The sequence below is a fragment of the Eulemur rufifrons genome, chromosome 16 (assembly GCF_041146395.1).
Source record: "Eulemur rufifrons isolate Redbay chromosome 16, OSU_ERuf_1, whole genome shotgun sequence".
Taxonomy (NCBI): Eukaryota; Metazoa; Chordata; class Mammalia; order Primates; family Lemuridae; genus Eulemur; species Eulemur rufifrons.
In genome coordinates, this window is record NC_090998.1 from 49,058,963 (window position 1) to 49,085,847 (window position 26,885).

Consider the following 26,885-nt stretch of genomic DNA (forward strand, 5'->3'; position numbering starts at 1 on the left):
ATAATTATAAAATAATTATTTTAAATTTAAATTAATGAAATGATTAAATTATTTCTATAATAATTTAAGCCACATTTTAAAAGCTACTAAATAAGAAGAGTGAGACATTGTATTGTTCCTGGATAAGAACCAAAAATTTTTGGTAATCCTAAATCCCTTTATTAGCCAAGTAGTATTTATTAGCATATATTACTGTTGGCTTAGGGAAAACCGTGGCTTTTTAAAGTGATACAAAGCAATTATCCTTATTAACAGAGCTAGGGGTAAAGATCAGGCTAAGGGTGCAGTAAAAGAATGAGACAGGGTGTCAGTTTTGTTAATTCTTTTTAAAACATTTTTTTCTTTGCTGTTATTCCCATAGAGTTCTCTATTTATGGTGTAACACATCTTCCTTGCAGATTGATTTAAAAGGAGAGTTTTGACAAGCTGTTATAAATTTGCAGATGTTTGACTTGTATCTCTCCTTTAACCTTCTCTCTTTTTTTTTTTTTCCCAGCAAAAGCTTTCTAATAAGGGACAGCAGTAATAAAAAGAACTACGGTTATAACAGTTATGTTTGTTGTTATTATCTAAAGCAACAAGCATTTCTCAAAACATAAGAAATACATTCTCTGATTAATGCTTTGGAGGGATTGCTTGCCAGTACAACATTCTTTTCCCTGTCTCCCTGAACAGCCTACAAATAAGATTTTTGTTTTTTTTACAGGGGCTGACAATCAAAGTTATGCAGTCATTTTCTAAAACATAAAATATGTATTTGGTATGTTTTTTCTCACAAGGGATGATTCTTTTATTGTTCTTTTGTTTTTTCTCTCCTTGAAAAGATAGCTCCTTTTCTGGTATCCTATAAGGGTTACTTAAGACCAAGCTGCTTCAGGTCATCTTTCATTTTCATGCAGATTTGTTGGCAGTTTTGTTTGTTTTGTCCAGAAGGAGATTTTGTTCTCTGCTCTAGGGCTGATTTTGAAAAGGAAGATAATCACATAAGTGAAAATAGTCTTTTATACTCATTGGCTAAATCCAATATACTATTGGTTTCCCTACTGCTCAACTTGACTCTGAGACCCCAAATCAAGGGCAAAGATGCTCAAAGGATATTGCCTGGCCCTTGGGGGTGTGTGTGTGTGTGTGTGTGTGTGTGTGTAAGAAGCAGACTCTCAGAAAAATCGCAGAATGCAGAACAAAGCTTAAAGTGCAAAATTTTGTTTATGGCAATATAGGGTGGGTCTATATTATTAAAATATGCTGAATTATGTCAGTCCAGTAATGCAAAATGGTACAGCCACTTGGTAAAGTTTGGTGCTTTCTTAAAAAGTAAACATTTGCCACCATTCAATCCAGCCAGTCCACTCTTTCCCCTGTCATTCTCATTTTATAATAAACACCTCTGACTTCTGGGAATTACCATGAAAAATACCTACAATGACAACAGTCATTTTTTAAAAGATGAAAATTTCAAGCAGTGTATAATCTCCAAAACCTTCTAAATTTATTTCTTAATATTTTGCAGTGAGAGCTGATGTTCGATATTAGGTATTAAAGAATACTAAAAATCTCATAAAAATTCAATTTAAAAACTGCATAATTCTTTTAAACTCCTATTTTGTAAGTAAAGAGACTAAGGATCAGGTGGCTATGAACCTGAAGTTACACAGCCAGTAAATTGTGGACACAGGATTTAAATTCAAGTCTGCATGACTCAAAGCTGTGTTCTTTCCAACCATGTAGGTGTACTGTATGTATTAAAAAATAAAAGGCAACTGATATACCTCAGAAAGGTTTTAAGCTACATGGGTAGACACAAAAGTAATTTTTTCCTGATAATCAGAAAATTTAACTCATGTTATTGCGGTCACCCAAGGTCCTATTTTAGCAATTACTACACGGATCCCACAGACAAACCCCATTTTCAATAATGAGGGAGGCTATGATTTTGGAGTCAGAACATCTTATCAACAAAAGAGATGTTTGCATAGGAAAACGTAAACTAAGCATCTCAAAGTACCTATAGTAGATATAACTGAGAAACAGATAGAACTAGATGGTGTTTTTTTTTTGCAATTTTTCTCAAAACATTAATATATAGTAACATACATCAAGTGCTTGTATGTGCCAGACATCATGTTAAGCCATGTCCATGAAGGATCTTACTAAATCATCACTTGAATCTTATGCATTAAAAGTATCATCAAGGCCCCATTTTACAGATGAGGAAACTGAAACTTAGTAGTTGATTCTCACGTATTGAGGCTCAGAACATGATACCCCAAAGTATGGCACCTTGGCATGTGGGTACTTTGAACTGAAGGACATTGGGAGGACCTCAGAAGCAAATTCTCTCTGACCTTCTCCTGCCCACCTGTCTCCCACCCCATTTTCTCCCTCGAAGCAAGTCATAGAAACCAGAATTCCTCTTCCTCAAGGTAGATCATAGAAACTAGAACTCCTCTCCCCTAAAGCAAGCCTTAAATCCTAGAAAGGTCACTCTCTTCCTTTTCCCTTGAAGGCCTCCGTTCCAGAAGGGCCCTGCCCATTATGGGAGTGGGGCTTTGTGTGGGGAGATAGGAATGCTACACAGAGAGGCCAAGAAGACTCTGAACGGACAGGCCTTGCTGGGTTTCTCAACCCGGTCTATTACCATTAGGTCATACCCTTTGTCCAATCACATTTCTACATGGCTGTCCATACTTCATCAAACGTAAGCATCAAAATATACTTTTGACCTGAGTATTTGGGTCTTCACTTCTGGAGGCTCCCATGTCACATAAAACTGTGATTAAATAATTTTGTTTTGTTAACCTGTTTTTTGCTAGAGGAGTGTTGGCTGTGACCCTTATGAAGAGTGAGGAAATGTATCGCACCTTCCTGCCCCTACACACCCAATGTCATGCACTGCTATGTAGTGGGGCCAGGGTCTGACTCCAGAGCCTGCTCTGTCAATCAAAAAGTCACCACAAGCATTTACCTGCAACAGATGAAACTGCTTGTGTTTTATTTATCCTTCAAATAAGATTTTTTTTTGCACTGAAATGTTTTGTTACCAACACTGGCACCAGGATACATGCTTGACATTAAATAAAAATGTCTGTTTCATGAACAGCTGTCCCCATCCACCTTTTCTTCCCCAACTGAAACTGGAGGACTGGTGCGTTTTGTGCACAAATGGAAGCTGGCACACAGGGCTTGGTTTTGAGAAAAAAGACAAGTCAGACATATGCTATTCAGCAATTGAAAGAGAAGAGACTCCAGATACTACAAGGAGAAACTTTTCAAAGAAAGCAGAGTACCTCAATCATTTCCATATAAAAGACACAGGGCTTGGGATTCAATAGCTTTTTCTTCTTTGGAGAAAATGAATGCAGCTTTTGCCAGCTGATAAAAATTTGAGAGGAGGCATTTGCCTGTGCTTATTCCAGGCAGAAAATAGGTCTGTGACTATTGCTTTGTGCTTGAGGCCTTTTCTCATGTCATGCTGTATGTCTAGCAGGTGATGTCATTGGCCTCCAGAGCAAAAGCAACTCAGGGTCCCAGTATAGTTGCCTGGTGTGGATGGGTCATTTGTGTCTTCTGAATTTGCATGACTGAGGTATAGGCCGAGTTCTCAGCTGGGTATTAATTTTGCTGGATAAATAGGGCCAGGGTGATGAATAAGGTATAGAAGCTTCCAAGTTACTAAAGCAAAATATGGGGGCAACAAGTCAGGAAACACAGGGTTTAAGTGTGTGAGCTCACGTACCTGACTCCATGGGTTTGTGTTACAGTTCCCTCTCTTTAGTGCTGCCTCTTGTCCTTCCTGGACTTAGGAAAAAAGAAGAAAGGATTTAGCGGCAGGAATAAAGGGTTACGGTTTCTCACCCCTGGACTAATAATGAGTAAGATACCAGCACATACACTCAGTGGAAGGGGGGATGGAGCTTTTCTGGTACCCTGTGGGTCTCCAGGGAAACTAGGAAAACCCCATCAGTCCTCATTCTGTCAGAAAAGAGCAGCTCTTCTTTCACAGGTCTTAGCAGGTCCAACAGCAGCCATAGGTCCCGCATCTGTGCTCTGTTGCTTCAGGCTGCCCTGGAAAGACCTCTATTACAGAGTAGCTACTGTTGCCTTGACTTTGATCAAGAGCAGTCAGGTATTTAGAGTCTGGGATGCCCAGGCACAAAGGACACAACCATTTTTAAAAATACATGTATAGCTAAAACCCAATCTCATTTTTCACTCTAAGCATATAATTGGTGCTTAAATTCAAATGGTTGTGTTATAATCAGATTGATTCAGACAGCTTTGTAAGTAAGGCTTGAAAGTTTCAACTATACACTAGGTTAAATCCTAGACAATAAATAATAACACTGAATTTTAACGATGTTCAGAAAACAGGGTTAAGATGCAGCATCCCATGCCTCCCTCCTGGTATGAGGCCAGGGAGTTGCCCGAGTTGCCCAACCCAAGGGATGGGCCTGGTTGCATGGTGGTCACCTCCTAGAAGCCCCTCCTTCTCTGGCCCCTAAGGACAACGTCTGTCTCTCCTTCAGTGCTGTGCTAGAGATTTTCATGACCCTCTGAGGCACAGATGTTTTTTTTGTGAGACTCTCTACGATCCATGTCTGCCTGGATATGCACCCAAATCATTCACTGTCCCCACTGCAGCGTGAGAACTGGGATGTGGGGCCCCTCTTCCTGTGCCCACCTTGGTCACTGCTCTTCCTGCTTCTCTCCTGACCTTTTCCTTCCCCTTCCTTTTAAAGAAGGGGTCAGTGGGGCAACGTGGGTGCTCATGAAGGGAAGACCTGTTCTTTTTCACAAAGTCTGCCCCAAACATATTATCAATCCCAGAGGTCACGGAATTCCCAGACTGTCAGAAGAGTCTTATTAGCTGTGCTCTACAGGCATCAGCGGAACATCCATTGTCCCACCACCAGTCCTTGTAGGTCTATCATCTCTCTCCCTGGTGGCGAAGAGTTCAGGACCCAGTATCTCTGCAAATGGGGTGAGAAATATTGGGAGAAGGGGAGAAAATTAATATTTCAAAAACATTGTCCTGCCAAAGATTGGTTGAAAATTCTGGTATAGAAAATAAGTCAAGGCAGCACAGCGATGTTCACAGCCTTGCAACATACAAGAGGCAGTGTAGGGACGTGGGCTCTGGAGCAGGTAGACCTGGATTGTAATCTCTTTTACAGTTCAAAATATTTTGTGTCTCTTCCTCATTTTCCTCATCTGCATAGCAGGATGATAATGTCTACTTAAATATGTGATTGTTAGAAGATGAAATGATATGCTAATCTTTGTGCTTGTTACAGATGAAGTAACATTAGGTATTATTGCTGTGATTACAGGTGCTATGAGAATGAGAATGAATTTTCACTGAGGTATACGGGAAGATTTCTTAGGGAAGTGGGCTCAAATTGTGTCTTGGAGGATGTGCGTATCTTCTGTAGACAAGTATGGGGGGGCAAGGAAGGGAGAGCATTCTGGGTAAAGAAAATATGTTTAGCAGGAACAATAACCAAATGCCCTTTTATTGCACACTAAGTTATTGGCTACTAAACATAATATTAACTAAAAACAGACTGTTTTCTTTTTCATATAATTAGGTCTCCCCTTTATTATGAACAAAATGCATCATTTGTAGAATTATTTAGAAAATTCAAGCAAATAAAATGAAGAAAAATGAAAACTATACATAATGTCATCTTCAAGATATAATTGCTATTAAATTGTTATTAAATTTTTAATTGTGGCAAAGTATACATAACATAAAATTTACCATCTTAAACATTTTTATTTATTTATTTATACTTATTAATTTTTTTGAGAGACAGGGTCTTGCTCTGTCACCCAGACTGGAGTGTAGTGGCATGATCTTAGCTCATAGCTCACCGCAACCTTGACCTTCATCCAGCTAATTTTATTAAAAGATTTTTTTCTGTAGAGATGGGGTCTCGCTATATTGCCCAGGCTGGTCTCAAACTCCTGGCCTCAAGCAATCCTCCTGCTTCAGCCTCCCAGAGTGCTGGGATTACAGGTGTGAGCTACCATGCCTGGCTCCATCTTAAACATTTTTAAGGGTGCTGTCCAGCATCGTTAAGTACATTCACATTGTTATGCATCCCATTTTTATAATTCTTTCATTTTACAAAACTGGAACTCTGTATTCACTAAAGAAATCCCCATTACTTTTTCCTGCTAACCCCAGCAACCACCATTCTACTCTCTGTATCTATGAATTTGACTATGCTAGGTACCTCCTATAAGTGGAATCATACACAGTATTGTTCTTTTTGTTACTGGCTTATATCACTTACAACTGATATTTCAGTAATTTTGTTGCCTGTTTTGTGTAACAGAAATGTTTGGATCTGCCATTATTTGTTTAACAGTTTCCCTACAATGGGACAGTTAGGGGCTTACATTAAAAAATCATTATAAGTAACACTGCAATCATTATCCTCATAGTAAATTGTTAGCACGTTTATTGTCAGTTCTTTAGGATAAATTTCTGGAAGCCCATTGGCTGGGTTTATAGGGTGTGCACACATAAGGCTCTTGATAAATACTGTTACCTTTCCCTTTAGAAATATGGTAGCAATTTCGCTTCCTACCAGTGGTGTGAGTGCTAGTGTTCTTCTCCCTTTTCCTTTCCTTTTCTTAACAACTTAAATAGGGACCATTTTTGATCCCTCATTAGTCATTGCTTAAAGCCCAGCAAAGCGCAGACTTTACAGTGGATTTACCAAATACCTCCCCTACTCTAGCCCACAGGCCTAGAAATCAAACTGAGAACTTCATGCTTCAAAAAGTTTAGAGCAGTTAACTTAATCCTGTTTACTCACAAAATCCCAGGCTCCTGGTTTAGGATTCTCTTCTCTTTGAAGATACAGACAATCCTGTTATTTAGTAGCCTAAGGATATAGGTTGCATTGACTGACTCTACCCTTGTCATTGTTCTTTAAATTAATTCCTAACAATACTGTTGTTGGGAAAACTCAGCAAAGAATTTAAGATAAAATGCCTGCATGAGAGAAAATAATGTCTAACCCAACATATCATCCCTACAAAAAGAACCAGTCTGCAAATAACTTCCTCAAAATTTGACGTGGGAACGTGCTTTAATCACTTCCATAATAAAATCAGAATGTGAATACACTAATTATCTATGGTTAGAATTTTTTATTGTGTCGTGACATAATAATATTTTCAAACACATTCAGGTACTGAATTTTCTTGGTCACATGTCAAGTGCAAATTTATCACATCCTTGGAGGTTTTGCTCATTATGTCATTTCCTAAACAATCAGTCTTAGAGATTTAGCCAAGTAAAAAAAAATAATAAGCTTGAAGATCAACAAAAACATTGCTTCTAGAGATTAGATTGAATGGAGCACATTAGTGGGTGAGCTGAACAATGTAATAGATACTAACTCATTGGGAAAATACCAACTAATACCTAAATTATGCTTAATTGATTCATAACACACACACACTAAAAAGAAAAAAGATCGGAAAAAATTGGAATAGTATGGGTTAAAAAGCCATTTCTTTTGCAATCTGTACCATGAGTGTCTGTTTTGCACGGATTTTGTTTTCGGGTTTGATAGCGCTGAGCAGTGATTCCGTGTTCAGCATAACTGGTGATTTCTTTTCCTTTGGTTTGTGTCTGTCAGTACAACCTTATTTATGAAATTCCACTTGACTCTTTCTCCTATCTTCCTCTTTTTACTGTTTGTCATGTGAAGACAGATCTACTGGTGTCAGCACCCCCTGACTTATGACGAAAGCTGAACACAGGCGAATCCTGGCTTGATTCTGGGGTGCGGTGATGAGAGCACAAGTGTTTGGGGACAGGAGAAGAAACTTACGTGAGAACTTGGAGCATATATTCCCAGCAAGGTCGATCTCACTCCCAATGGGGCAAAACTTAGCTGGTGAAACTGGAGGGGCGGGGGGGGGGGGGTGGCAAAAATACCTTACTCTTTTTATGTATAAAGCACAGATATACAGAGTATCTATGGTATTGAAATGTCATGAGGGTGATGTTTCGGGAAAAAATGTCTTAAAAGGCTCGGGGTGGGGGGACCATAATAATGAAGAAAGGTTAAGAGACGGTGACCTAGGAAAAGCAATGGTTCTTTACAAGGCACTCAGCTGCCTAGAAATGACCAAGTTTAAGGAACTCTGTTTTTAAAAAGGGAAATATTCATTTTGAAAGGATATCAATGATTGTGCTTTGGAGTGGAGGGTATAGATTAAAGTTCTCTCACTTTCTTTTCTACCCCCACCTTTCTAGGATTCCCAGCACAGAGAATGGCACAGGATAAAGTTCTGGATCAGAAATGACAGCCTGCCTACATTTGTGAAAACTTAAGGCTTCAAAGTGATGACCAACAGAATCGGGAGGGACAGCATATTCCTTGACCATATATTATGTGTCAGGCCTTGACAGGCTAGATGACAGTCTTGTTGATGAGACATCTTGTATGGATTCTCAGAATTGCTTGAGGGGAATTGCAGAAGATTGTTTGCAAAAATGGTTGCAATTTTTCTTGCACCCATGCCCTCTGCAATGTGACTTTGCAGCATCTCCCATCAAGAGGCAGCCCTTGAAAGCTGAGGCCTTGAGGACCTTTGCATGCTTTTGCTTTCCTTAGGGACTCCTGTCTCCTCCATTCAAACAAGCCTGAGTTAGCCTGATGCAGGATGAGAGACCATGTGGAGCAGAGACGGCCGTCCCAGATGAGGCCGTCCTATATCAGCCAGCACTCAGCCTGACCTGGTCAGACCGACATAACCTGACCACGGACACACAAGTAGGTCCATCAGAGACCACTCAATCGAGCCCAGCCTGACATGCTAACCTACAAAATCGTGAATCAAATAAATGGTTGATGTTTTCAGCAACTAAATTTCAGGGTGGTTTGTTAATTTGGCAATAGCTAACTGGTAGAGCAACTCAAATGCTGCATTAATGGATGTGGGCAAGGACCAAAACAAACAAACAAACAATAAACCCAGCATGCACTAAAATTCCTAAAACCCTCAAAACCCCCATACCTCAAAAAACCTAAAACCAAAACCAAAAAACCCCCTAGATGTAACCTGTTTTCACATGGAGAATGTGATGGTAAATGTTAGATATCAATTTGGCTAGGCTATGGTGCCCAGGTGTTTGTTCAAATACCAGACGAGATGTTGCTGTAGAGGTAATGTTTAAGATGTGATTAACATTTAAGTCAGTACACCTTGAGTAACGTAGTTTACCCTCCATAAAGTGGGCGGGCCCCAACCAGTCAAAGGCCTTAAAAGAAAAGACTCAGGTCCCCTGAGGAGAAAGTTCTGCCTTTGGATTCAGGACCCAACGGCGGTCGGCGAGTGGGAGGGTCTCTGCTCCTCACTTCCAGGTATGTTAGTGTTCTCTCTGTTCTAGCAGATGAGCTCTTGCCTCCTGGTGTTGCTGATTCTGCCAGTGGAGGCAGAAGTGTTCCCGAGTGATTATGGCCCTGAGACAGACGTAGGGGTGTGTGTGTGTACATGCCAGTGTGTGAGCTTGTACGCGTGCGTGTGCTTGTGTGTACGTGTGTGTGCTTGTGTGTACGTGTGTGAGTAAGCATGTTTGGCTCGGGGAAGCCCCTCACAAACCCTGCTGGGACACACTGCCACAACCACGATGACACGGGCTCTCCAGGCTCCCCGGCTCTGGAGTGGAGCGCTCCCCTCTGGTGTCGCGGGTTCACTAAGTTCCTCCAACGGGCTGGCAGCCCAGGGCTCGGAGGAGCTGTGTGAACACCACTGAGGATCCGGAGTGGGAGGGCCAAGTCTCTAAACCTCCCTGGATCTCAGCTTTTTCTAGAAAAGAATCAGGTTCAGAAACTAGGTGATCACATATCATGAATCTATGATTTCTTTCTTCTAATAATACTAACATTCATTGGGCATCTACTATATATTCGGTACGTTGTCAGTGGTTACTACCTCAGGTAGCGTAACCACCCTGCAAAATAGATGAGGAAGTTAAGCAGTAATGAGGTGGCAGAACCAGATGTAAACCCAGGTCTCTGTGAGTCTCCAGGACATAAACAGCCTTTCCACCAGACCATACTCCTCCTCGGGAAGAAAACAATTCTCACACAGGGTCCCTGCAAGGCCCTCTTTGATTCCTTTCAGAAGCTCTTTGTTTCTCTGGAGTTTTGACCCTTGGATGCTCCCCTAGGTGCCATATCACTCACGTAACTCACACCACCCGGCCTTCAGGTTCTAGTCTGTTAGCCAGTCCTAAGATGGTTCACCTGCCAATGTTTGAGCTCTGTGTGCGTTTTCATTATCACCTTTTATGAGCACACTTAAGTTGGTAAACGGTGGTCCTTTCGCTTCACCAGAATGGACTGCATCGTAGAAATAGGCAGCATTACCCACCAAGCAAAACGGCTGGCTTCCCAGAAGCCGTTCATTGTAACGGGCAGCCACGACAGCCCATAAACCACGTCTATTTCCTTTTACGCCACCAGATGGGATTTGGAAATATGCTAACGTGTTCTCCTCCACCACAGTAGTTTTCTAAGAATCCTTCTCTCTATTTCTTTCTTATTGATAAAAGCACTTGTATTTTTCTTGGTTCTCTGTCTAGTTATATTGGCAAAACACAGAGCAAACAAGAATACACTCATTCAACAAGAAAGTTTTTTGCTTGCAGCTTGATGTAATGGCTGTGCAGGGGATTTAACACAATCCTTTCATGCCATGAGGCCCTTTAAATCTCATTCTTTTGAGAACTGTCTCTTAAAATAATGCCACATTTGGCTTCTCTTTCATTCTGTTACTTTCTGCCCAATAAATACTCCACAGTTTTCATTTTCTCCATGTCATTACTACTTTGTGTTAGCTGAGCCTCACACTCATGGTATCAATTTTATTTTTCCAAAATGCAATGTCAGAGGTTAAGAGATCAAGCAATCAGTTGCTATATCCCTTTTATAACATGTATTCTTTTATTTAAGAGGCAATATTCTAGCCATCCTAAGATGAAAGCGGACTGCATTTTCTATCTTCTTCAGCACTTTTTCCCATTTTTAGTTAGGGTAGCCTCGTATCTACCAAGATTGAAGTAGCAGCTCTGATAATGAAGTTAGCTAGAGGCTCTTCTGAGAGAAGATTTATGTACAATGGGAGACTCTTACTCCCCTCCCTTTCTTTTGTAAATGATGGGAAGATAGTTTTCCTGGATTTCCACAACACTTTGTTATCCGAGAGAGAAATAGAAATCTTGCAAACATATAAATGGATTTTCTCTAAGGCCCTATGCTCTGATTCACAAATTGTATGATAACCCAAGACGATTATAAATTTCTTTGTAAAGAAGTATGCTACTAAAAATTTACTTTCCCATAGCTATAGAGGAATAAGTGGTTTAATTAAATGACAACTTCAGAGTTTTTTTTAAATAAAAAACACATGTAACAAAATGGGATCTCATGGATCATGTGAGATTATAAAATAGACTGAAGCTGATTCCAGAATTCAGGTTGATCTACTTCCAGAGCCCGTGCTCTTTCTTTGACATAAAACAACAACAAAATCACCACCCCCCACCATCCACCAAACAAACAAACAAACAAAAAACTGATGCAGTGCAGTAGTTTCCTTATAGATACATTGCATACTTTTCAATTCTATATGACAAACTCTATCTTATTTCACCTGGACCTTATATTATTGACAGGTGACCCTGCAATAGGTTATATTCAGTGAGTCTGTGATTTTTCTTAGTATAGGTGGTTTCTGTAATTTACAAACTGTCAGTGCAGTTACCCTGTTTCCTTTTGTCCAATGGATGGTGCATCTTCTGGCTTCTTACATGAAGACTTGTAGAACTTTAAAACTTAAATGGATCTAATTTTTGGTAGATGAGGAAGTCAAGGCTCGGTGAATTAAGTGGCTTGCCTAAAGTTACTCACTTAGCCTAGGGAAAGAACTAGTAGATGGGGAAACCCAGCCAGAAAAGTGTGGAGCTCTTTTCCTGGACTGAGCTTGAGCCCATTATCCGAAGTGAGGTATCACAAGATTGGAAGAATAGGCTCCACATGTACTCGCCATCAAATTGGCACTAACTGATCAACACTATGGTGCTCACATGGTAGTAATATTCTCCAGGGATTAGGGGGTGGGGGAGGTAAACTCACAACTAATGGATGCGGTGAGCATTGTAGAGGGGAAGGGCATGCCTCTAATCCTTGCTTGGGTGAGGCAAAGACATAAAATATAACCAAAATGTTTGTACCCTCATAATATCCTGAAATAAAAATAAATAATAAAAAATACAGTACAACTATAAAGAAAAAGGTTATACTGATTGCATAGATTAAAAATATCTTTACAATTGCTAGTTACATTTGTTTCCAAAGAGCAGTTCAATTTCTGATTTGGGCATGCTTGGTTGGACTGCTTTTTACTGCTTTTTCTCAATGGTCCACAATTATCCTTCATGATGTGTAATGATTATTTAGTGTTTTTAATGTGCTTCCTCTGCATCCCTTACTTGATTCACTGCATTTAAGTTTTATACACAGTAAATGCTTAGAGTTCTCATTACACAGCTCTTATATTTTTCAAGAGCCATTAAGAACTTTATATTTTTAAAAATAATTTTATACTATTGTTAAAGCCGTGAAATTTGGAATCAGAAGACCTATGAAACCCAATTTTGCCACCTACCAGCTTTGCAAACATGAACAAATCATTGATCTGTCTGAATTTGTTTCTTTATTTGTAAAATGGACTTGTAATGACATCTACTTTACTTATCCAACCTCCACTGATAACTAGTTGTCTGATTTGGGCATATTACTTCCACTTTTGCAAAATAAAGATAACAATAGTAAAAAAAAAAAAGTGTGATGGTCATGTGGAAGAAGGCATTTCATTGTGCTCAGAGGAACATCCAAGTAACATTTAAGATGTGTTCAGAAGATGATTGAACTCAGCATGTGTGGTTCAGTTTCTGTTTATGGAGACAGACGGATATTTCTGTCTAACATTCTTGTACAAAATCAGTGTCTGCCCAGGAGTCTGACCTGGACTAAAATTCTAGCTCTGTCCCTGTTTGTGTACCTGAAAAAAGTAAATATATCTAATTTTCCATTTTATCATCAGCAAAATAAGGATAATAATTTCTAATCCATAGGAGTATAGCAAGAATGAAATATTATAACGTGAAGTGTTTTGCATTATGAGTGGCCCATTGTACATGCTAAATAAGTGACTTTTCATCCTCCCTATTTCTCTGGTCTTGACCGTACCAGGAAGACTGTGTAGAATGTGCCCGATCCTATATCATTATCACAGTAAAAATAACTGAACCAAAGGCATAATTTGAAGACCTCAAGCAGGGAATAAAAGAATAAAGAGGGAACATCTTGAATTTAGAGAAAATGAAGTGCTCTGCAACTTTTCCGTAGCTAGTCTTTGATGTAGCTTAATTTGTTTAATTAGGATAGATTTCCAATAAAAGAAGCGTCAGACAAGTGAACAGGAAAAGAGTGAACCTTTCTAATCATCATAGTATTATACAATATAAGCAAGTAGAAGCAACGTTATTTTAATTGAAAGGAAGAGTGTTAATAGAAACAGAAGAGAGAGGATTTGTTTAAAAATATAACAACCCCAATTCAATAACTTACAATAACATGGTGGTGGTTAAGATTAAGAATTTGATACCAGACAAATGTGGGTTCCCATCCCAACTTCCCCACATGCTGTGTGACCTGGGCATGTACTTAGCCTCTAAAACTTAGAATTTTTTATAATAGTGGTAATACATATGAGTTTGCATCACATGAAATTGCCATTTTTGTAGGTCAAAAACAGTCAAATGCTGGATATTTTATATGATTCAACCTAGTTGTGAGAATAAAAAGATGATGTGAGCAAAGTTATTACCACAATCACAGGCACTTTCGAAATGGTCAATAAATGATAGTTATTATTCATATGTCTAACAATTGAAGAATAAAAAAATTACATCATGGGCCGGGCACGGTGGCTCACGCCTGTAATCCTAGCCCTCTGGGAGGCCGAGGTGGGCGGATCATTTGAGCTCAGGAGTTCGAAACCAGCCTGAGCAAGAGCGAGACCCCATCTCTACTAAAAATAGAAAGAAATTATATGGACAGCTAAAAATATATAGAGAAAAAATTAGCCGGGCATGGTGGTGCATGCCTGTAGTCCCAGCTACTCGGGAGGCTGAGACAGGAGGATCCCTTGAGCTTAGGAGTTTGAGGTTGCTGTGAGCTAGGCTGACGCCACGGCACTCACTCTAGCCTGGGCAACAGAGTGAGACTCTGTCTCAAAAAAAAAAAAAAAAAAAAAAAAAAAAATTACATCATGGTTCCTGCACATAATGAAATAAGATAAAAACATTAAAAATCATGACTGTGAAGAATAATCAGGGATGTAAAACCATATTCATGCTAAAACACTAAATTAAAAAGTGAAGATCTAATACTAAATGTACAATTTTGTCCCAATTTTAAAACATATACAGAAGTATATTTTTGTCTATTTCTATAGAAAAAAGTCTGGAAGAAAATATATGGAAATGTTAAACACAATTAACTCTGGGCAAATATCAATAAATATTAATAACACATAAGATAATTATCTTCTTTACATGACTTCTTCCCATTTTCTATAAGCTTAGACTAATTTCATAATTAATAAATATATGTGCTCTTCCATACTAACCCCCAAAATACAAAAAGTGTCAAGAGTTCTTGCCATCTATAGGAATAACACGCTATTTGTTAAATGCTATTTTGTTATCCAGTTAAAAAAATCTAAAATAAGTGGCTTAGGTACTGATTTCTTTGTTTTAATTTCATTTTGGATAGTATTTTTGTATATATTGTGTATGAAGGGCAGGGTTAAAGAAAAAGCGTAAAAAATGGGACATCATGACAGAGTTAGAGAAAGAAAATTTAGGCTGTTAAGACCTGGGACGAAGTTATAGAATTTAGGAAAGGGGTGTGTCTTAATCCATTCAGGCTGCTATGGCAAATTACCATAGCTTGGGTGACTTATAAACAATAGAAATTTATTTCTCATAGTTCTGGAGGCTGGGAAGTGCAAGATCAATGTGCTGGCTAGTAAAGGCCTGCTTTCTGGTTCCCAAATGGCTCTCTTCTTGCTGTGTCTGCACATGGTGGAAGAGGCCAGAGATCTTTCTGGAGTCTCTCTTATAAGGGCACTGATTTCATTTATGAGGGCTCCACTATCAAAACCCAGTCACCTCCCAAAGGCCCCACCTCCTGATACCATCACCTTGGGGGTTAGGATTTCAACATCTGAATTTTGGTGGGGACAAATATTCAATCCACAGAAGAGTGGTAATTATTTAAGTATGGAATTAGCAGGCAACAAAAGAGACTTTTTGACTATTTTTATATTCCTTGAGGATTTTCCTTTTCCAGTTTTATGTAGCCTCTCTACAATTGTGTCTTTGGGGACACCTTATAGGCTAGCCTAAGCACATGTCCTGAAGGATGCCATTTCAGGAAACTCCTTTGGATGTGGCTTCCAATGGATGTGTCTTAAATCAAAATCTTCCTTCTCACAAGTTATCATATAAAACATTAGATTATATTTCTACAATGTTTATGTTTATAAAATTCTTTGACAAATCTTACCTCATATGACCCTGTGAGATGAACAGGGCCCGGATTATCATATCCATCTTGCAGAATAGAAAAAGAAGACGGGAGGTTAAGTGAATGGCCTTGTCTCCTGAGAGTAGAGCATGGTGAGGATTAGAACATAGACTCCTCCCTCCCAAACCCAGGCTCATTCATCTCAGCTGCACGGGGCTTTTTAAGGGCATGTTTTAGGGCAGTGGTCCCCTACCTTTTTGGCACCAGGGACCATTTTCATGGAAGACAATTTTTACACGGAGCTGGGAAGGGGAAGGACAGTTTCAGGATGATTCAACACATTACATTTATTGTGCACTTTATTTCTATTATAATTACATTGTAATATACAATGAAATAATTATACAACTCACCATAGGTTGGGGACCCCTGTGAGTATCTTGTGATATAAACAAGAACACAGGGAAAAGATAAACTTAAAAAACAAAAAAGAAAGAGGAGGAAAGAATTAAAACTGTAATGCTTGATAACTTTTTACGTTACTTCCTGTCTCTGAGATCATATTAGTTTGAGGCTGAAAAAAAATACAAATACTCAGGTCCTGATCAGTGACTTATGTATAGACATGTAATGTTTGGTTTTTAAAACCACTTGAGGAAAAAATAGATAATGGGAAGAGCTTTCTGTATAATTATAGCTGTGCTTCCTGCCTAATACTGTTGTAGGCAGAGATCTGGAAAATTTTCTCTTTTACTTCTTATGGAAATACAGGCACTAAGTACAGAATTGATTTTTAGAAAAGAACATGTACGGATATTGTGAATACACTTTACTCTCAGAGTAAGTATTTTCAGCCCTATCCCTTTCCAAGCAAAATCAGCCCTTCTAGAGGGACTGCTTTTATTAGAGAAAGCACCGCATAGCTGGTCAGAACACCTAAGTTCTTGCCCACTAGAATCCATGAGACAAATGAAAAAAATGAGGTAAACTCGCTTGGCCTGAATTTCCTTTCCTGTAAAGTAAGGGGTTTAGATTAGGCTAGAAGTTCTTGACTCTGGGTGCAAAATATATAACACAGGTTTTACAAATGCTGTTTGACCCAATCTCCCAAAATTCTGACTTAATTGGTCTGGGTAATCTCTTCAGTTGATTAAACCTGGGTAGGTTTCAGAACCATTGGGTCAGGTGACTTCCAAGATGTCTCTAGCTCTCAGATTCTATGATATAGTGATTCTATTTTTCCTTCTGGGAGCAAACCAAAGAGGTGGTGTATTGTTCTACCTCTTCCTTTCCTCCTCTCTTAATTAACTTGCTGGCCTGGGCTCAGGGTAGTGATTTTCAAATTTTTGTGGTGAATAGTCAATAGCTGGTTAAACTGCATATTCCTAGGTTCCACCCCATGAAATTCTGATGCGGTAGACCTGGACATTGCTCAGAAATCTGTATTTTTCAAAAGTATCTGGATAGTATCAGGATCAAAAGCATGATCCTGGGGCCGTTGGTTGGGACCCATATTTTGAGAAACACTCTTAAAGATATAATTTGTAGCCTCAAGGATGGGATTTCACCTGGGGAATCTCTGGGATTCTGGTTCACTCTGGAATATAACTTCTGGCTAAACTGAGAAGTGGGTTCAGTGATTCTAGGCCCCGAGCCTCATAGCTCTGAACTTCCCTCTTCATTTGAGCTTCAGTCAGGTTGCTCTAGGTTGTTTTCATCAACAGCTGCCAAGAATAGGTAATAATAAGGGGACTAGAATCCAGAATAAACAATTTCCACAAACAAATAGACACACAAAAAACTAAAATGGAAAACGAGGCAAAGGATATGAACAGGTGACTGAGAAGAACAAACCCAATGATGAATAAGCATTCGCTGTATCAGGGACATAAGAATTAATAAAAGGACAATTTATCATTTTCACCAAACTAGTACACATTAAAAAAGTTTGAGAGTATCAAGTGGTTACTAGGGAAACTGGTACCATGATACACTCATGGGGTAATACAAACTGGATGAGCCTGTTTAGAAGGCAATTTGAAGGTGTCTATTAAATATGTTCTTATCTGATCATGCTAAAAATGTAACCTTACTTCTCAGTATTAATCTGAGAAATACTGGAACATAAACAAACAAACAAAATGTATGGTTAAAGAATGATTTTCAAATAGAAAAATGAAAACCACCTTTATGTCCCTAAAAGAGCAAGTATCTAAATAAATTATGGTATAATCTTAGTAAATATTACAAAATAATTAGAAGAAATGAGGCAGATCTATAAGCGACTAACGTGGGGAAATCTCCAAAACTTATTGCTGAGTGAAAAACCAAGTTACAGAATGGTGTTTGCTATGGGAACTTGTCTCCAAGGTGGCACCATGATTCCTTCCCTCAGTTCGCACATCCCGTTTCCCACATCAAGAGGCTGAATCCATTCCTACCCTTCCCTTGAATCTGGGATGGTTTTAATGACTTTCTGGACCAGTAGAATGTGGCAGAAGTGGTTCTGGGACTCCTGAGCTAGGTCTTAAGGAGCTTTGCAGCTTCCACCTGGGCCTCTTGGAACATGTTATTGCAACTCTTGCTCTGGGTCGGGAGCAGGGGAAGTTGTTTGTTACATAAGAAATTCAGTTATTCTAAGAATGTCACGTGGACATAAGGAGATCCCAGCCTCCCCCGGCCATCCTAGCCACTACAGTCATCCCAGCCCAGACACGAGGCACGAGAGTGAAGCTGCCACCTTGGACATTACTGTCCCAGCAGATGCCATGCGAAGAACAAAGGTCCTGGACACACAGTCCCAGTCAATCCACCTCAGCCATGCCCAGCCTGTGAGCTGCCCCAACTGAGGCCCCACACATTGTGTAGCAGAGGTGAACCATCCCTGCTGTGCCCTGCCCTAATTTTTGACCCACAAAATTGTGAGCATAATAAATGTTGGTTGTTATACATCAGTAACTTTTTGTATGGTTTGTTATGCATCAGTAGATAAATACAACACTCACAATGATATCATTGTGCATTAGAAAATATACAAAATAATACCAGATACTTTCTGTGTTTCTGTATGTGTATACATACGATCCAAAAGGACAAACACTACAGTGATAACAATATTGACCTCTGAGTCAGGGAGGAAGCCAAGCAGAATTGGACACGGTGGTCTTTGAAAGGAACTTTAACTTCATGTACAGTCAGGGTCCATCAGGAAAACAGACACTACGATGATATTGATCCAAGTAGGCAGGGTTTGAATTCAGATAACGAGGTGTTTATAAAAAGGGCAGGAGTAGCAAAGGAAAGGGAAAGCTGACACTAGTGCTCAGGTGTGCCACTAACTTTCAGAAAGAAGAGAAGTTGCAGAAATTGTGGGAAAGAACTTGGGATGGTCTCCTCCGTCTGGAGGCTGCCACAAAGCCTCGGCCGTGGAAGACCACACTTCTGCCCACACTGCCTGGAAGTGAGGATCTGGCTTCTGTCTTCTTTCTGCTTTCAAACCTTGGCTGAGTGCCTCCTGTTGATGAAATTTAACCCACACATTGTGGGGGTTCCGGGGGCACTTTTAGAGCAGGGTGGGAGTCCACAGAAGCAGGGCTCACAGTGACTGTCTCATTTCTTTCTTCCTTCATTTGTAGTATGTTGTGACACATGACAGATTACATGTTCCCAGTGCCGTGGATATATGCATGATTTTATCTAAACAAAAATAACCTTCCCCAATGGACCAGTGACTTTCTTTTTTTTCATATTTTAATATGTGTCAGGAGCATTGATAACCTATATGAGAGGGATTATACCTTATAAAGACATGTTTTCTGTCCTCAAATAACTTTTTTTTTTGTTTTTGTTTTTCAGCTCATTATGGGGGTACAAAAGTTCAGGTTATATGTATTGCCCATGCCTCCCCATCCCCCCAAGTCTGAGCTTCAATTGTGTCCATTCCCTAGACAGGGCACATCGCACTCATCATGTAGGTGTGCACCCATCCCCTCCCCCCACCCCCATCCCCCCCAGTCAGAACTTCAAGCGTGTCCATTCCCCAGGCAGTGTGCATCGCACTCATCAAGTAGGTATACACCCATCCCTTCCCCCCATCCCCGACCTCTGTCCGATACCCAATTGGTGTTATTCCCAAAGGTGCACTCAGAGAAACCAGTTTGCTGGTGAGTACATGTGTTGCTTATTTTTCCATTCTTGGGATACTTCACTTAACAGAATGGGTTCCAACTCTCTCCAGGAGAACCAAAGAGATGCCATATCACCATTATTTCTAATAGCTGAGTAATATTCCATGGTATACATATACCACATTTTGCTAATACATTCATGAATTGATGGGCATTTGGGTTGTTTCCACATCTTTGCAATTGTGAATTGTGCTGCTATAAACATTCGGGTACAGGTGTCTTTTTTATAGAATGACTTTTGTTCTTCTGGGTAGATGCCCAATAATGGGATTGCTGGATCGAATGGTACGTCTACTTGAATCTGTTTAAGGTATCTCCACATTGCTTTCCACAGGGGTTGCACTAGTTTACAGTCCCACCAGCAGTGTATGAGAGTACCTGTCTCTCCACATCCACGCCAACATGTATAGTTTTGAGACTTTTTGATAAAGGCCATTCTCACTGGAGTTAAGTGATATCTCATTGTGGTTTTGATTTGCATTTCCCTGATGATTAGAGATGTTGAACACTTTTTCATATGTTTGTTAGCCATTTTTATATCTTCTTTTGAAAAATTTCTATTCATGTCCTTTGCTCACTTTTTGATAGGGTTGTTCGATTTTTTCTTACTGATTTTCCTGAGTTCTAAACAGATCCTTGTTATCAGTCCTTTATCTGATGTGTAGCATGTGAAAATTTTTTCCCATTCTGTAGGTTGTCTGTTTACTCTCATGACTGTTTCTTTGGCTGTGCAGAAGTTTTTTAATTTGATCAGGTCCCATTTATTTATTTTTGTTGTTGCTGTGATTGCCTTAGGGGTCTTCCTCATAAATTCTTTGCCTAGGCCAATGTCTGTAAGAGTCTTTCCTACGTTTTCTTCTAGAATTCTAATAGTTTCCGACCTAAGGTTTGAGTCTGTTAACCACCGTGATTTGATTTTTGTGAGAGGTGAGAGCTGTGTGTCTGGTTTAGTCTTCTACATGTGGATATCCAGTTTTCCCAGCTGGACCAGTGGCTTAAAAGGGATTCCTACAAAGAAATTGATATTAATAGTGCAAGCATAAGTGATCTATAAGAAAATGGTAGCACCAACATTTTTTATTAGTATGAACCGTTTTCACATTATTAGATGCAAAACAATGACAGTTTAATCTTATATAATAATAAAATGCAAAATATTAAACACACTATTTGAAACACAGATACACATATTACAACATGTTTTTGTGGGGCTACTTTTCTAACTACTATACCCATTAAAAGCAAGTATCCAAATAAATTCAACAAAGATTCAGACCTTTACATTGCAGTAAACTGAGAAAAAAAATGATGTGAAAACAAAAAGGTGTTTTTGTAGTACAGGGGCCATGAGGAAATTTCCTCCTTGGCCCTCTAAAGATTTGCTGGAATACCAACTTGCAAAAGGCAGATTAATTGCAGAAAGGGCATACAAATTTATTTAATATGATCAAGTGAGCCTTCTGAATGAAGATCCAACCCCTCAAAGCGATGTTGGAGTTCATATACCATCTTGAGAGTACAGAAAGAAGGGGGGCTTGGATCCTGGCAAATAGTTACTGGAGGGGAGAGAAGAGGAATTCTGTTGAGGGGCAATAAGTGATTACTAGGGAGAATTCAGTGGGCTTGAAGAACATACAATGGTCTGGGACAAAGTCTGTTGGGCCCACAGAGTGGGCCATGGTTTGTGACAAAAGTCTGTCCAGGTTTGTTGGGAGACTTCAGTCTTCCGTCCTGTGATATGGGTTCAGTTAATGAAAACTCAGGGAAGGGACCAGAGGTAATTGTTTTATTCTTTGGTAGGTTGTAGGTCCAGGCTTTTGGTAAGGAAGTTCAGAGAACAACTTTCCCCTGGGCTTTGGCAGAACCAGAGACGATGAGGGGCTGGGGGATGGGAGGGGAAGGTCAGAAGGAACTTGAGGCTTCTTCAGCTCAGCAGGTCAAAACACTATACTTTGGGGTATCAGTTTCCAAGTCCCAACATGAACATTAAAAGAAAACATATATAATTATTTAAAGTATTTTATCACATATTTATCACATTTTAAAATTTTATTCTTGTGTATTTCAAAATGTTCCTAAATATTTATAAATTATGAATAAATTATGAACATGGAGGTAAATGTTCCATCATGTGGCTATCATAAAATATTATCATCATATGGGGTGATCAAAAATGTTTTTGTGCCATTATAAAGGAAATAAAATATATAATTATTGAAACATATTTTAATTTCACCTTTATTTCCTAAATGGATTTATTTCATAATATCCATTTTCTATTTTGAGTATATTTTAAAATGTAAATAAATATTAATACATATACATATTTATAATTTATAAAAAGTATCTATTGGGGATGAACGCTTACATATTAATATTTCTGCTGATAGGGTCCAAAATCAATGTGTTTGAAGATCTACTCTAGTCAATAAAAATACCTGGTTGTGTCTAGAATTGAATAGGGTGGTTCTATGATGCTGCTTAAACTTATTATGCAAGCAGGGGCTTCCAGAAGCCATAGCACGTGTGCGTGTGTGTGTGTGCGCACACGTGCCCTACAGAGTGTACAAGAGGACAAAGAGACCAGACAAATTCAATTTAGTTATTTGGTTAGCAAATCCAATTTTCTGATTAACTATACTGTACTCATTGTGGGGTGAATAGAGAAGTAAGGCACTGGATTCCCACCCCAAAGGAGCTTATAACCTGATTGTCATTGGAGAGAAAGACTTAAATGAGCACAGGTGTGGTGTGAAGAAACAGGTTCTGTGTAGTATAAAGAAGGTAAATATATTGAAGGCTATGGGTTATGAACTAGACTTGGAACTTCAGGCTAGTTACATACTGCTGTGTGCTGCTTTTCTAATCTGTAAAACTGAGATATTAATACTCCTACATGCTTTAAAGATATTGTGAAGTTAAAATAATTAAAAGTTGAGAACTTAATATAATGTATACAAAGAACAGAAATTATATTTTAGCTTAGAAATCTATATTCTTTTAAAAGCTTTAGTTATAATTGTTCTTTTGCTTTTTTTCTTGCAAATGGAAATGATGATGGTTGGATCCCTGTTTTAAATTCAGACTTACACTATGGGAATTTTTGCCGAGCCTTTAATTTTAAGTTATCAATATATAAGATGGGGTAGTAGTGGGGGAAGTCTTCTGCCCATGAGTCGAGTATGCTTTAGGTTTCTTTGGGGCCTGTTATTTCTTTTATTTTTTTAAAGATTAAGGAAAAACTCTTCTAATACTGCATGTTAAATAATTGATAATGATTTCAGGCTAGGTGTGGTAGCTCACATCTGTAATCCTAGCACTTTGGGAAGCCAAGGTGTAAGGATCACTTGAAACCAGGAGTTCCAGACCAGCCTGAGCAACATAGTGAGACCCTGTCTTTACAAAAAATTAAAAAAAATTAGCTGGTTGTGGTGGCACACGCCTGTAGTTCCAGCTACTCAGGAGGATGAGGCAGTGTGATTGCCCAGGAGTTTGAAGCTGCAGTGAGCTATGATCGTGCCACTGCACTCTAGCCTGGGCAACAAAGTGAGGACCTGTTTCCAAAGAAAAGTAAAAATAAAAAATAAATAAATAAATAAATAAAGATTTCAAAAGGAAAATGTTAAATAAGCAGGGATTTACTGACCTCTGATGGCCAGACTTAAAACTGCCACTCTTACCGTGCTGCATATAATGACAATGTAAAACTCTCTCCAGAAACTGCCAAGTTTACGTTGCTTGTAAGGCAGTCACCGGACTAGAAGAGGGAGACCACAAGATATCAACTAGTCAACCTTTCTTTTCTCGAGCAGAATTTTATTTACTAATAGTTCTGCCTAGTCTGAGGCTTTGTTGAATCAATGGTAAATGCATTTGAAAACTCCTCAGTGTATAAATCAGAGGAATGGAAAAGTGTGTGTCACTTTAATCGACACCCTAGGAGTGACTGGTTAACATTTGACGTATCCTAATCAGAAATCCAAACTCCATAAGTAGCTAATTAGCATTTGAAAGAATTCAGGAATCCACACTAGAAATGGCTGACTACCACATTTGAAATATTGCTATTTAAATCTTCAACAGAGTTTGTTAATTAGCATAAGTGATATTTAAAACAATATTTCTTTGGAGGATGGATGGTGTCTGAAATATATAGTTGGCTAGAAATATTGTATAGGCATCTTAAGTCTTGTGTGAATGGGGTATAAGCATTTGGCAAGCAATGTTTATACATGGAGCAGAATTAAGTCTAAGTCTTGTGTCCATCATAGTGTGCCTGGTAGCAAGGTGATGAGGGAGGAGAATCTATAGCTCTCACCTACTTCTAATTTTGTGGTATTGAGAGTCACCAAAGAGAAACTATTATGAAATGGTCACATCGGCTTAGATCAGTTTGTGACAAGCCACCCATCATATTCCTAATACTTTACAGAAGAAATGATTACAAAGCTGATTTGTAACATTTACCTATGTTTTGTACCATAATTTGTCAGGACAGTCCTCTTAATTATTACCCCAAATCACATCTGTTATCATTTATGTATGGTCCCATTGAAAATAGATATAAAGAGAAATGAACTATCCTCAGCCAGTATTATATTTTTTGGTAAAGTTAGCTTAAAAAATATATCTATGGTCAATGACACTTGATTTAGTCAGTAGTTAAGAATTTGGCATTGTCCTCTGCATGGCTAAATATAACTGGGAAGTTGTTTAGGTGTCCGAGTGGACACTTTTGGTAACATTTTGTGCACAAGAAGCTTGTGCTATGCTAGTGCCACTGTTCTGTCAATTTACTAGAACAAGGGGATAGGCAATCATGAAGTTGAGATGATGTTATTTTTAACAAATTTTTGTTTCATAGAAGTATATACTTAAAAATCTATTTATACCATCTCTCCAAAAAATGGACTCGTACAGCTTTGAAACCTGCTTCCACTACTCAAAAGTGGACCTTCAAGGCCCCAGAAGATGGGGCCCCAGGGTGTCTCTCAACGTCACCACCACTCCTTTCTCCTTGTCTCCTCTTCTCTGCTGCTTCCTGCTTCTCCCCCACACTCTCAGCACACCCCCTCAGGGCCTGGCTGTGCTCATTGCCTGGAGTATTCTCCCATCTCATCCTTAAACTCCCTCCCGTTCTTCACCCAGCTTTTTGCTCAACTGTCACTCAAACAGGCCTCCCCGGATGGCATCATCTAAACTAGTCTCCTCCACCACTTCCAACTCTCTTATCTACGTCACTTTCTTCATAGCACTCATCCTTCATGTTATGTAGTTGTTTGTTTTTGGTCTGTCTCTCTCACTGGAAAGTGAGATCTATGAAGGCAGAGAATTTGTCTCATCCTACTGGTGTACCTAGCTTGGAGAAAGTGATCAATAAGTAGTTATTGAATAAACAAATAACTCTTTCAACATCAATTATCATATATCCATATTACCATTAACTTTTAAAAATTATAAAATAAAACACAGATGCCGAAAATTACATAGCACACATGTATAACTTGATTAATTATTATAAAGTAAACACCCTTATAACTACTACCTCTGGTCAAGACATCACTTTCCCATCCATTCATTCAGCTCTTCCGGGTGGCTCATTCTAGTCACAACCCTCTTTGTCCCCGTGAAAGCAATCACTACCCCAATTTTTATAGTTTCTTTAGAGTTTTAGCACCCAATTGTGCACCTCTAGGTGCTTTAGTTTTGTCTTGCCCATATTTTTGGTTTGATTGTTTTTAAATTTTCTTCTAACCTATATATCCATCTTCTATTCCTTTCTTTTTCTTATAATTTATCTGATGAAGCACTGGAGCCATTTTATCTGTAGAGTTTCCTACATACTAAATTCAATTTAGTTGAGAGCTCCATAGAGTATAATTTTCAATCAATCAACTATACAGTATCTTCTAACTACTCCCAATTGTTCAATCAGGCAAATCCAATATAACAGAATCTTGAGGGAAAGTGCAATCATATAGGAATATTCGTCCAGATCTAATGCCCTCTTTTTTCTAGAGGTCTGAGAATTCATTTCCACCTATGGTTTCTGCAAATTTATACATTAGCACAATATTGCAATTGTTTTGGTCTTATCCTCTGGGATCAGACTCTATACTTCTCCCCTTCAGGCATGATATGGACACTGACTTTATTTATAAGGCTGAGGGCAATAGTCTGCTAGCTAGTAAATCAGCTCTCTGAGAAACCTGATTTGAAAGCATTTGCCAGTTCCGTGGTATAAGTACCCTCATCATGGCCATTTTCAACCCATCAAGCTGAAATCTCTTAACATGGAGTTGGGAGGAGATACGCACAATTGGCTGGCAGGAGCTGGTAGGAGCGGCTCTAGCACACCATTGCCTGGGGAAATAAGAGGGCGAAAGAAGAGAGGCATGAGAACAGACACCCTCTTGAAAATTAATTTGCTGCTAAGTCACATGCAGTCCTTACAATATCTTCGAGCAACTGCCGCAAAGAAAAGAGAAACCACTTCTTTTGCTATGGAAGGTAGGGTGGTCCCAATAATTCCCACCTCCTGCTATTCATACCCTCTCCTGTGTGTGGGCTGGGCCCAGTGACTCACTTATAACAAATCACATACAGAAAAAGTAATGGAATGTCACTGTTGAGATTAGGTTAAGCAGAGATATGACTGCCGTCTTGGGCATCCTCTCTTGCTCTTTTGCTGGCTTGCTCTGAGGGAAGCCAACTGCCACATTGTGAGATCCCTTTGAGAGAGATCCATGTGGCAAGAAGCTGATGTCTGGCCAACAGCCAGAGAGGACACGAGTCCTGCAAATGGCCCTGTGAATAAATTTGGAAATGGATCCTTTACCAGTTGAAACTTGAAATGACTACAGTCCCAGCTACAACCTGATCACCATCTTGGGAGAGACCCTGAGTCGGAAGCAGTCTGGGCCCAGATTCCTGACCCTCAGAAATCGTGAGATAATAAATGTTTATTATTTTAAGCCACTAAGTTTTGGGGGAATTTGTTATGTAGCAACAAATAACTAAAGCAACTGCTGAAAGAGACCTAGTAAATTTGGGGAGTTCAGAGTTCATT